Here is a 10424-nt window from a genome sequence, read left to right on the forward strand (position 1 = left end):
CACACACACACACACACACCCCCACCCCATCTCTGTAGAAAAGCTCACGGAGATTGTTCATCCACCGCGTGCTTTCTGTTGACAGTATCTGAGACGATAAGGAGCACCATGCATTCTGTTCTAAGAGAAAAATTGCATATATCAGTATGATTATATTTTACTTCTTGTGTGAATTTAGTGGATCTCATAAAAGCTGATCTTGATTTTCACAGCAGAGAAAAGTGGGCTTCTGTTTTGGTTTTGTTTTTGTTTTTCTGGAGGGGTGGTGTCTTCACATAAGTGATCATCTTTACAAGTATGCTATATGCGAGAAATTTCAGAAAGCTGCAAAGAGTGACTTGTTGACAATGCTTGCATTGAATGATGTATCTGAATCTGTGAATCGAAGGGGTCAGCATCTGACCAGAAAGCACTGTTAGAAGAAGAGGGGTTTCGGGTCTTTTCCTAAATTGTATCTGCCTAAGGCGGAAAATATTTCTGTTTCCCTATGACATGGTATTTTCCTCACAAGCAGTGTTAATGGCTCCATATGTCTCTAGACTGGCTGCAGAGCAGAGACTCCATGGTCTCCACTACTTGACTCTGTCTGTCCAAGAATGGCCTCCACAGCTCTCCTCTGTGAGATATCCACTCTCAGAGGTGGCACGGTATGGTGGGTAGGGGGATATGCTGGATTTTGAAAACTCAGAGTTTGAACTCCAGTGCTTTATTTCTTAGCAACATGAACTTTGTCAGATCACATCACCCTGCTGAAGCCCAGTCACCTAAAGGGTAGAAAATGCAATGGATAGATTGACGCTTCTCTTCTCTTCTCCTCTCTTCTTTCTCTCTTTCTTTCTTTCCTTGTGTCTTCCTGTCTCTGTCTCTCTCTCTCTCTCTCTCTCTCTCTCTTTCTTTTTGTCTTTTTCTTTTTTTTCTTTTGACGGGCCCTCACTCTGTTTCCCAGACTAAAGTGCAGTAGCATCATCATAGATCACTGCAACTTCAAACTCTTGGCCTCAAGCGATCCTTTCCCCCTAGGCTTCCCAAAGTGCTAGGATGCAGTTTTATTTTTATCTGTGACACCATGGGAGGAAATATCTTTTAGGGTCATAGGGTCAGAAATTTAGATCTCTTCTTTGAACTCATGGTAGCGGCTAACTGGGATTTTCAGTGTGTAAACGTAAGCCACTTGTAATTTCACCAGTACTCCCGTTACTTGTCATCTATTCAGGAGGTGAACTCTTCTTCCCCTACCATCTACTGTTCAAACGCGTTGGCCACAAGGATAATTTGAATATCAGATTCAGAGCACAAATAATTAAGGTCCTGTAGCGTTAATAAGTAAAAGGCACACACAAACCTGTGGAAGTCTGTGTCCCTTCCAGTTTTTTTGTTTGTTTGTTTGTTTTTGGGTCCCCCCCCCCCCCCCGAGACTGAGTCTCACTCTGTTGCCCGGGCTAGAGTGAGTGCCGTGGCGTCAGCCTAGCTCACAGCAACCTCAAACTCCTGGGCTCAGTCGATCCTCCTGCCTCAGGCTCCCCAGGAGCTGGGACCACAGGCATGTGCCACCATGCCCGGCTAATTTTTTTCTATATATTTTTAGTTGTCTGGACAATTTCTTTCTATATTTTTAGTAGAGACGGGGGCGGGGGGTCTCACTCTCGCTCGGGCTGGTCTCGAACTCCTGACTTTGAGCGATCCTCCCGCCTCGGCCTCCCAGAGTGCTAAGTTTACAGGCCTGAGCCAACGCATCCGGCCTGTGTCCATTCTTTAATGTTGTGTGTTGCTCAGTTATGAAAAGGCAAGGGAACATAAAATCCGAGTTTTAGGGATGACTTATAGGCTCAGTATTCTTTTTTTTTTTTTTTTTTTTTTGCCTCCTCTAAGCCTATGTGAATATCAAGGAGGGTAAAAAATTCAGTGTTCTCAGTTCAGTGCCCAACCAACCTCTGTTTCCAGAGTAAAAATTGAGCATCCTATTACACCTTTATTTCCCTTTGGTATGCTAAGGCCCAACTCGGCAGAGAGGTCACTGTTTATTCTCTTGGCTAAGATCACATGTGCCATAGTCTGTCTGCTTTGTCTCCTTTAGGGGTAATCATCCAATCTTACCCGGGCCCCTCACATCCTCGTGACAATAGGCCTCCTTGGTTTACTGAAATAGAAAAGACCGGCTCATCAGCAATGTTTGATCGGTTGCTTCAGAAACAAATGTTGTTCTGCTTTCTTTACTATGTTTTTTTTTTTTTTTTCCTTCTTTCTTCCGTCAGACCCAATCCGATATAGGTGGGAGAGAAGGTAACCGGAGCCTCTTGAAAAACCGAAGTGAACCAAAGCGAGCTCACAGATTCAGATAGAAATCAGGAGGAAGAAAAATTGAGAGATAACATGGATTTTCTGTCTAGCGGGTGTTCTCACACTTCAATTTTACCAGAAGCGTTAGGTAGGATGACGATGACGATAATTGTGACAAACACTATTCTCATTGGACAGATAAGGAGGCAGGCTCAGAGTGACGAGTAACCTGGGCCTAAATAGATCGCTAAGAAGCATCATAGTGTGTTCCTTGGTTACGCTGTTTTGTGAAGCTCAAAAAGTTTGGGGTGCGTGCGCGTGCGTCCATGTGCGTACGCAATCATAGGTGTTCTAGTAAAACGGATATGAGGTAGGATTTCCCATACCTTCAATGATTTCATGTCCTGCAGGAACATAATGTTCCGGGATCAGGTTTTTATTCTGCCTTCTGTGCCACATGCTCAACATGCCTGTGACTTTACAGCCGAGACTTGCTCAGGGGGAGCCCATTCTCATCTTCTGGGAGGTTCTGCTAATCTTTAAAAGACAAGGACATAGGAAGATGATCCTATAACAACGACTGTGACCACGATTAAAGGCTTACTGTTTACCACGCGTGCTTCTGTGGGCTTTGCCTGCATTTGCTTTTTCACTCTGCACAATATCCCTGTGGGGTAGGCACCATGATTTCTGCATTTGCAGATGAAGAGGCTGAGGCTCAAGAGGATGTATGACTCGCCAAGTTACCAAACACGGAGTGTCGTCCAGGTAGCCAGTCCAGGCCCCCCGGCTCTGCAGCCACTCTGCAATGCTGATTCTGAGCCTGACCGTTTCATCACTGGTGGCTCCCTGAGAACCTTGACTCGGCCCCCTTCCTCAGTTCACTTGGGAAACATATTCATGTGTGTGTATTTCTCTCCTTCCCTCTCCCACCCCCCCCCGTTTTAGTTTTTATTATTTTGAAAAGTGCATAGAACGATAAAAACTTTAAAAGTAGGAAAAAGCTTACGGAACACATAAGGACACAGAGAAAGAAAATATCTGTGTACAACAGTGCAACGCATTTGTGTTTTAAGTCGTGGTGTTGCAAAAGAGTCCAAAAGTTTAAAAGAAAGAAAAACAAACAAACAAACAAACAAAAAAAAAAAAAAAAGCCAAACCACCATGGAAAAGTTTATGAAGTGAAAACACTTACAGTAAGCTAAGGTTAATGTATTATTGAAGAAAGAAATTTCTAAAGGTAAATGTCGTGTGGCCTAAGTGTCCAGGGTTTATGAAAACCTACAGTAAGTAATGTCCTAGGCCTTCACATTCACTCACCACTCACCGCCAACTCACAGACTCACCCAGAGCAACCTCCCGCCCGCCCTGCAAGCTCCATTCACCGTAAGTGCCCTGGCCAGGTGTCCCACTGCACAGAAACCTATTAGACTGCATTTCTTCCCATTACTATCAGTAGTTGTACATTTCTTAGGACTGTAGGCCTACGATACACCTCCAGGCATAGTTAGGGGTTGGGAAGAGGAGGGAAGAGGCCATTCTTCATTTATTTTTTTTTTTTTTTTGTTGAGACAGAGTCTCACTTTGTTGCCCAGGCTAGAGTGAGTGCCGTGGCGTAGCTCACAGCAACCTCAAACTCCTGGGCTTAAGCGATCCTACTGCCTCAGCCTCCCGAGTAGCTGGGACTACAGGCATGCGCCACTATGCCCGGCTAATTTTTCTATATAGATTTTTAGGTGTCCATATAATGTCTTTCTATTTTTAGTAGAGACGGGGTCTCGCTCAGGCTGGTCTCGAACTCCTGACCTTGAGCAATCCACCCGCCTCGGCCTCCCAGAGTGCTAGGATTACAGGCGTGAGCCACCGCGCCCGGCCCATTCTTCATTTATTAATTGGGTAGCATGGGGGCAGGGGAGGCAGTTTCCTCCTTCTCCCCCTCTTGTTTTTCTTTATTCCTCTCCCAGTTCCCCCTTCCATCGTCTCGATGGATTTGGATGAGACGTAGACATTTTCTACGTCAGGCCTTAATCATACCGAGGGAGCAGGAGAAAAGTAAGCCGCCTACCATGACACGATGGAATGGAAGTTTGTCAGCCATTGACTGCTGTGGCATTCCGACATTTAGTGTCTTCAGGACATTCTATATTTCTGCTATCCCACTAGAATATATCTCCTCGATCACTACTGTGTGGCCACATCCCAGCTGTTTCGTGAGCCACCCTCAATGTTCGTGACGATGTAGTGTGGGGACTCCCTCCGTCTGGTGCCTTAAACTCGCACATTTGGGGTTTTGTATCAGGATAGCAAAGCGATCACCTTTAAATAACCTGGCTGGCCATGGTGGCTCATGCCCGTGATCCCGGCAACTTGGGAGGCAGAGACGGGAGCGTGACTTGAGCCCAGCAGCTGGAGACCAGCCTGGGTAACACGATGAGACCTCATCTCTACCAACAAAAAAAAAAAAAAAGAAAAATTATGGCGGGTGTGGCAGCATTTGCCTATAGTCCCAGCTACTCAGAAGGCTGAGGCAGAGAGGATCACTTAAGCCCTGGATTTGGAGCTTGCTGTGAGCTACAATCAGGCCAAGGCGGCCTGGGAGAGGACAGAGTGAAAGAAATCCTGTCTCAAAAAAAAAAAAAAGAAAAGAAAAGAAAAGAAAAGAAAAGAAAGAAAACAAGACCGATAACACAACACAACTTAGAAGACTTGGTGTTACCGAAAGCTCGGCCACTTGCCCACGAGGCCGAATAACGAGGACAAGCTGTTTGAGGAGGAAGGAAAGAGAGAGTCTATTTTGCCGGTAAAGGAGAAAATAGGGTAGACCTTCCCATCTCAAGCCTCCGAATTTCCCCGAACATAGGGCTAGGCAGAAATACAGAGCTTTTAATGAGGGGGGGAGGGGTTCTCAGCTTTAGCGTTGATTGTGGTTAATTATTTCAATCGTCCAGGCTCTGCCAAAAACAAAGCCTGTGAACTCTGCCGGCCGCCCACCTGGGGGGGGGGGGCGGGGCAGGGGACCACTTGGGAGTTTTAAGAAAAGATTTAACCTGCCTTGGGGACATAGGCCAGACTACAAGCTCCCAAAAGTGGTGGTGGTGGTGGTGGTGGTGGTGGGGAGCGTAAAACGACAGAACGTCTTTCTGTCCTTTATTGGTTTCTCCTTTTTCCCCCCTAGGTGCCAAAAGACCTGAGACTGATGCCGAAAAGAAATAGGTACAGGCGCCCACGTGCACACACAAAGATATACGATCGAATACATCGTGTTGACAGTCGGGGAAACTGGAAGATGATGGGGAAGTATCACGAGCAACTTTGTATTTCTTCCAGGACAGGAAAATGGACACGAAGAGAAAAATTCATCGTTCTCGGCGTAGGATAAAAAGCCACATCTTGTTACTTAATATAATTCATTCTGTGATTTAAGTTTTTATACGATATGATATTCGATAAGCCTAAAACACAAGATAAAAGAGAAACAAACAAAAGGGAAAAAATAAAAATAAAAAAGACGACGGGCAGAGGCCTACGGTCCCGGGAGGAGGCAGAGAGCGGGAGGAGGGGCGCCTCCCGCAGACAACAGGGCGGGTGGGCGGAGACCCGCTAGAGGCTAGGGCTGCCCCGGGCGGGCCCAGAGCTGCGGGCCCGGGAAGAAGAGGGTGGGACCGTCCGGACCGTGCTCTCCTCCCCGCCCTCCACACCTCCCGGGAGTCAGCTCTTAAACTCCCAACGTCACCTGACTTTCCGGATCCCGAGGTCTGATCAAAGTGGCCGCTAGGTGACACCCAGCAACCGCTGCCGGTGTCATCCTGAAAAGAACGGACCCTATGACTGACGGGGGTGGGGCGCACAGTGGGTGGCCCGGCCAGCTCCCCTTCCTCCTCGGAGCGGATCGGATCATCTGGAACTTTATCCAGAGAGGAGAGAGTGCCCCTGGGTGTGTGCTAGAAGCCGGAGGGTTGGGGCAGGGACCTACCCAAGAGAGAAGTAGAGTACAGGGAGTTTCAGAGTTGACCCACTCACCATCTCGCCCTGGTCAATACAAGAGTGGCAATATCTGTCACCGTGGAATGAACACTTGGTACCGAAGACCTTTGTCTATGCTGGCCCCCGTATGCCTAGGGGGGGGCATGTGGCCAGAATCTGACATCCTAAACGTCTTCGTAGAAAGAATTTGGGGGTGGGGGTGGGGGAGAGAGACAGAAAAAGAAAAGAGAGGGGGAAAGAAATGGCTGCCACAAAACTATCAGAACAGAGAAGCGACCGATAGGGCCTATCTGGTTAAGTTCTTTCCCTACCCAGAGAACGACTTGACGTAGCTGACGTCACTGCAGTCAGGCCACGTTCCGGTGGACACAGAGAGTCAGGGATAGAATTTCACGCTCGGCACTGTCTCTCGGGACAGCGGGAAGGTGGAGGGTGGCTGAGGGTTCTATGCTCCTTTATCACACACCGTCAGGTAGGTCAGGTAAAATTGAGGACAGATTTCCAGTGTTTCGAGAAAGGAAGAGCACTCGTGCAGGCCATCTATCTGTACGTGGGAGAGTGTCCCCGAAAAGTGGCTTTCAGTGCCGGGATGTGCCTAGGCCAAGAAGGTACACGATCCTGAGTGAGAATGGTCCGTCCCATCGAGTCAGTCGGTAGGAGGCCACCGGGTCGAGACGGAACTGCCCCCCCACCCGCCCCCGCCCCCGCCCCCGCCCCCGCCCCCCAGAGCAGACAGACTCAGAATGGAGTCACTCGGTGCCAGTGCCCTGCCCGGGTGCCCCATCATTCAACCGAACTGGGAAACAGGTGGGCTTTCCGACCCTCGGGAGGGAGCTTCACCGGCGGGCGGACAGATCAGAAGGGGCCCGGCTCCCTTGAGCGGGCAGGCTGGGGACGGTCGGTGGGGTCTCTTGACAGGAGGCACCACGGAACCCTTGAGGCAATGTCGGGGGCACCTATGTTGCGGTCCAAAGCTAGCGTCTGAGAAGTCGTCCCGAAAGCATGATGGCGTCAACAAGTCCCCTCCGTTCAAGAAACGAGATTCATTTCTAGAGGAGGGCCACCCCCGCGGGAGGACCGTAGGCTTCCTGTGGACATTCTCTTCAAAAGGCAATTCACTCAGCGGAGTGAAAATCGGAAAAATCGCTGTCCTCTGACGCAGCTGCAGAGAAAAGATGGCACCAAAATCAATGAAACACACACACACACACACACACACACACACACAAACACACCTCCTCCCATCTGAACGAGCACTCCGGACGGTCACATAGGGAGAGCGACGGGCTCTCTTCCCCCCCCCCTGTGGTTTTCTACCTTTTGTTGCGGTTTTTTCCCTCAGTGGATAGAGGAGGAGACACAGGGGGCTCAGCCGGCATGCGAGTGGGTTTATCATCCTCTGTGAGTATCAACACGCGACACCACCTAAGTGAAGGAACACACCGGTGTTTCATGTGATGTGGCTCAATGCCTGGCAGATACGAGCCTTTGCAGGCCTCCTCGTGATCGACAGGACGTCGCCTTGGACACGGACACATCTTGTCCCTCCCTCCCGAGGCGATAGGCGGTTCCGTACCTCCTCGGGGCCAGGGCACAGTCTGCCTAGGCACCTACAACACGTGTGGCAACAGCCTCGATGGCTCTGCCATGAGAACGAACTCCCGTGGCACGGGGGTGGGGTGGGGGGGGGTCGGGTGCTGAAGAATTCAGCTGAGTGAAGGAATGCCACGGGATTCAGAGTGCCATCGGTGGGCTGAGAGGCGAGCAGGGCGGGCTTTGAAAGGGTAACATTCTCCCTGCCTTCCGTCTGGCTGTGAATACAGAACGTACACGCCAGGCGGGGTGGCTCACGCCTGTAATCCTAGCACTCTGGGAGGTAGAGGCGGGTGGATCGCTCAAGGTCGGGAGTTCGAGACCAGCCTGAGCAAGAGCGAGACCCCCATCTCTACTAAAAATAGAAAGAAACTATATATCTAAAAATATATACAGAAACAGTATCTAAAAATATATACAGAAAAATATTAGCCGGGCACGGTGGCGCATGCCTGTAGTCCCAGGTACTCGGGAGGCTGGGGCAGTAGGATCGCTTGAGCCCAGGAGTTTGAGGTTGCTGTGAGCTAGGCTGACGCCACGGCACTCTAGTCTGGGCAACAGAGTGAGACTTTGTTTCAAAAAAAAAAAAAAAAAAAAAAAAAAAAAAAAATATATATATATATATATATATATATAAAAATATACACACACACACACACACACACACACACGTATATCCAATTAGCTGGGCATGCTGGCACATGCCTGTAATCCCAGCTACTCGGGAGGCTGAGGCAGTCTGATCGCTTGAGCCCAGGAGTTTGAGATTGCTGTGAGCTAGGCTGACGCCATGGCACTCTAGCCAGGGCAACAGAACGAGAGACTCTGTCAGAAAGAAAAGAAGAGCGAGAGCGAGAGAGCGAGAGAAAGAAAGAAAGGAAGGGAGAGAAAGGAAAGAGAAGGAAGAGGGGGGAGAGAGAGAGAGAGAGAGAGAGAGGAGAAAACTATTAAAAAATTCGGGACCAGATCCATCGGTCGGTACTCAGAAGCGTGACGATCGGGTGTTCCCGAGCACGTGTGAGATGTGTCTTCTCCCTGACGCCGCGTTTCCTCCACACACACATCACCCATCTGCCGTGGAAAAAAAGCAACAAAAAGAGAGAAAGAGATTAAGAAGGGAAAATGGAAACAGGGCAAAAGAGGAAGAAAGAAAGAAATTTCGAAAAAAAGAGACCAAAGTCACAGCGAGAAGGAAGAATACTGAGCCCAGAGCGACACCTAGTGACCACACCGTCACAAGCACCCTAGGGCCCCAATTCGCCAGAGACATCTGGTGGACCCCAGGGCAACATGTGGTCGACCCGGGGCCATGGCGTCTGCAGCCGATTCCCAGGCGGGCACACGAGCCCGGGGAAACTCATTCTCAGCGCGGGGAGGAGGGGAGGGGAAATAATAGCAAAGTCACACCAGATCCCTTTCTAGTTCATAAACGTGTTGATTGCGTGTTCACGCGCACGTGTGAGAAGGGCCTCCTGGTGTGTCGGCACGTCACCCGCGTGACGTGAAACCATGAATCCGGGGGGGGGGGGGGGAGCGGAAAGGCGGGCAGGAAAAGGCAAAGAGAGAATAGATAAAATGAAAGGACCAAAAAGAAAGTCACACAGCAGGGTAGGGGAGTGAGAGCAAGTCGAGAGACTGCAGACAGAAACTCCGAGAGGAGAGGAATGCTCCGGAGCGCCCCCTCGCCCCGCGCGAGAAGAATACCGATCGCAGGGTGACCCCTAGGGGCAGCGAGGCCAGAGAGACCAAATCCGTCCCGAAGCCTCCCTGTCAGGACGACAACCACAGACCAGACATCTGGTCAACCACCCAAGGACCAGACATCTGGTCAACCAGCGAACCCATGCGGAGGCCGCATGCAGCAGCGACATCTGCACGACCACTCAGGGTGCTCCCTGCCGGGAGGGTGTGTCTCTATGTGTGTGTGTCCGGGGGGGGGGAGATTGCGATGAAAGTCACGCCAGGTCCCGGGATAGTTCGTGAGCGTGATAATTGCGTGTGTGTGGAGAAAAAAGGGGGCGGGGCGATAGGGAGTAAAGAAAGGAGGAGCGGGCGAGCGGAGGGGTGGGGAAGGAGAGGGAGTCGAGAAGCCCGCAACCGCAGCGCCCCCTGGCGGTGATCCCCCTCCATAGCATCGATGGGGCCAGCCCCGCAGAGACTAAGTGCGACGGGACATCTGGTCAACCCCAAGGACCATGGGATCCCGGCACGAAACCGGCGGAGGAGGAGGAGGAGGAGGAGGAGGAGGAGGAGGAGGAGGAGGAGGAGGAGGAGGAGGAGGAGGAGGAGGAGGAGGAGGAGGAGGAGGAGGAGGGCTAGGGGGCGGCGGCGGCGGGAGAGGCGGCGGAGGCGGGCTAGGCGGCGGCGGGCTAGGCGGCGTAGGAGGCGAGCTAGGCGGCGGCGGCGGCGGGCTAGGCGGCGGCGGGCTAGGCGGCGGCGGAGGCGGGCTAGGCGTCGGCGGGCTAGGCGGCGGCGGAGGCGGGCTAGGCGTCGGCGGGCTAGGCGGCGGCGGCGGCGGGCTAGGCGGCGGCGGGCTAGGCGTCGGCGGCGGCGGGCTAGGCGGCGGCGGA

At 51.2% G+C, this 10424-nt stretch overlaps 1 pseudogene; it reads left to right on the plus strand.

Moving 5' to 3' along the window:
* Positions 1-9264: 9264 nt before the first annotated feature.
* LOC138379396 (small nucleolar RNA U13) lies at positions 9265-9356 on the plus strand (annotated as a pseudogene).
* The last annotated feature ends 1068 nt before the right edge of the window (positions 9357-10424 follow it).

This window comes from Eulemur rufifrons, unplaced genomic scaffold (assembly GCF_041146395.1).
Source record: "Eulemur rufifrons isolate Redbay unplaced genomic scaffold, OSU_ERuf_1 scaffold_31, whole genome shotgun sequence".
Lineage (NCBI taxonomy): Eukaryota > Metazoa > Chordata > Mammalia > Primates > Lemuridae > Eulemur > Eulemur rufifrons.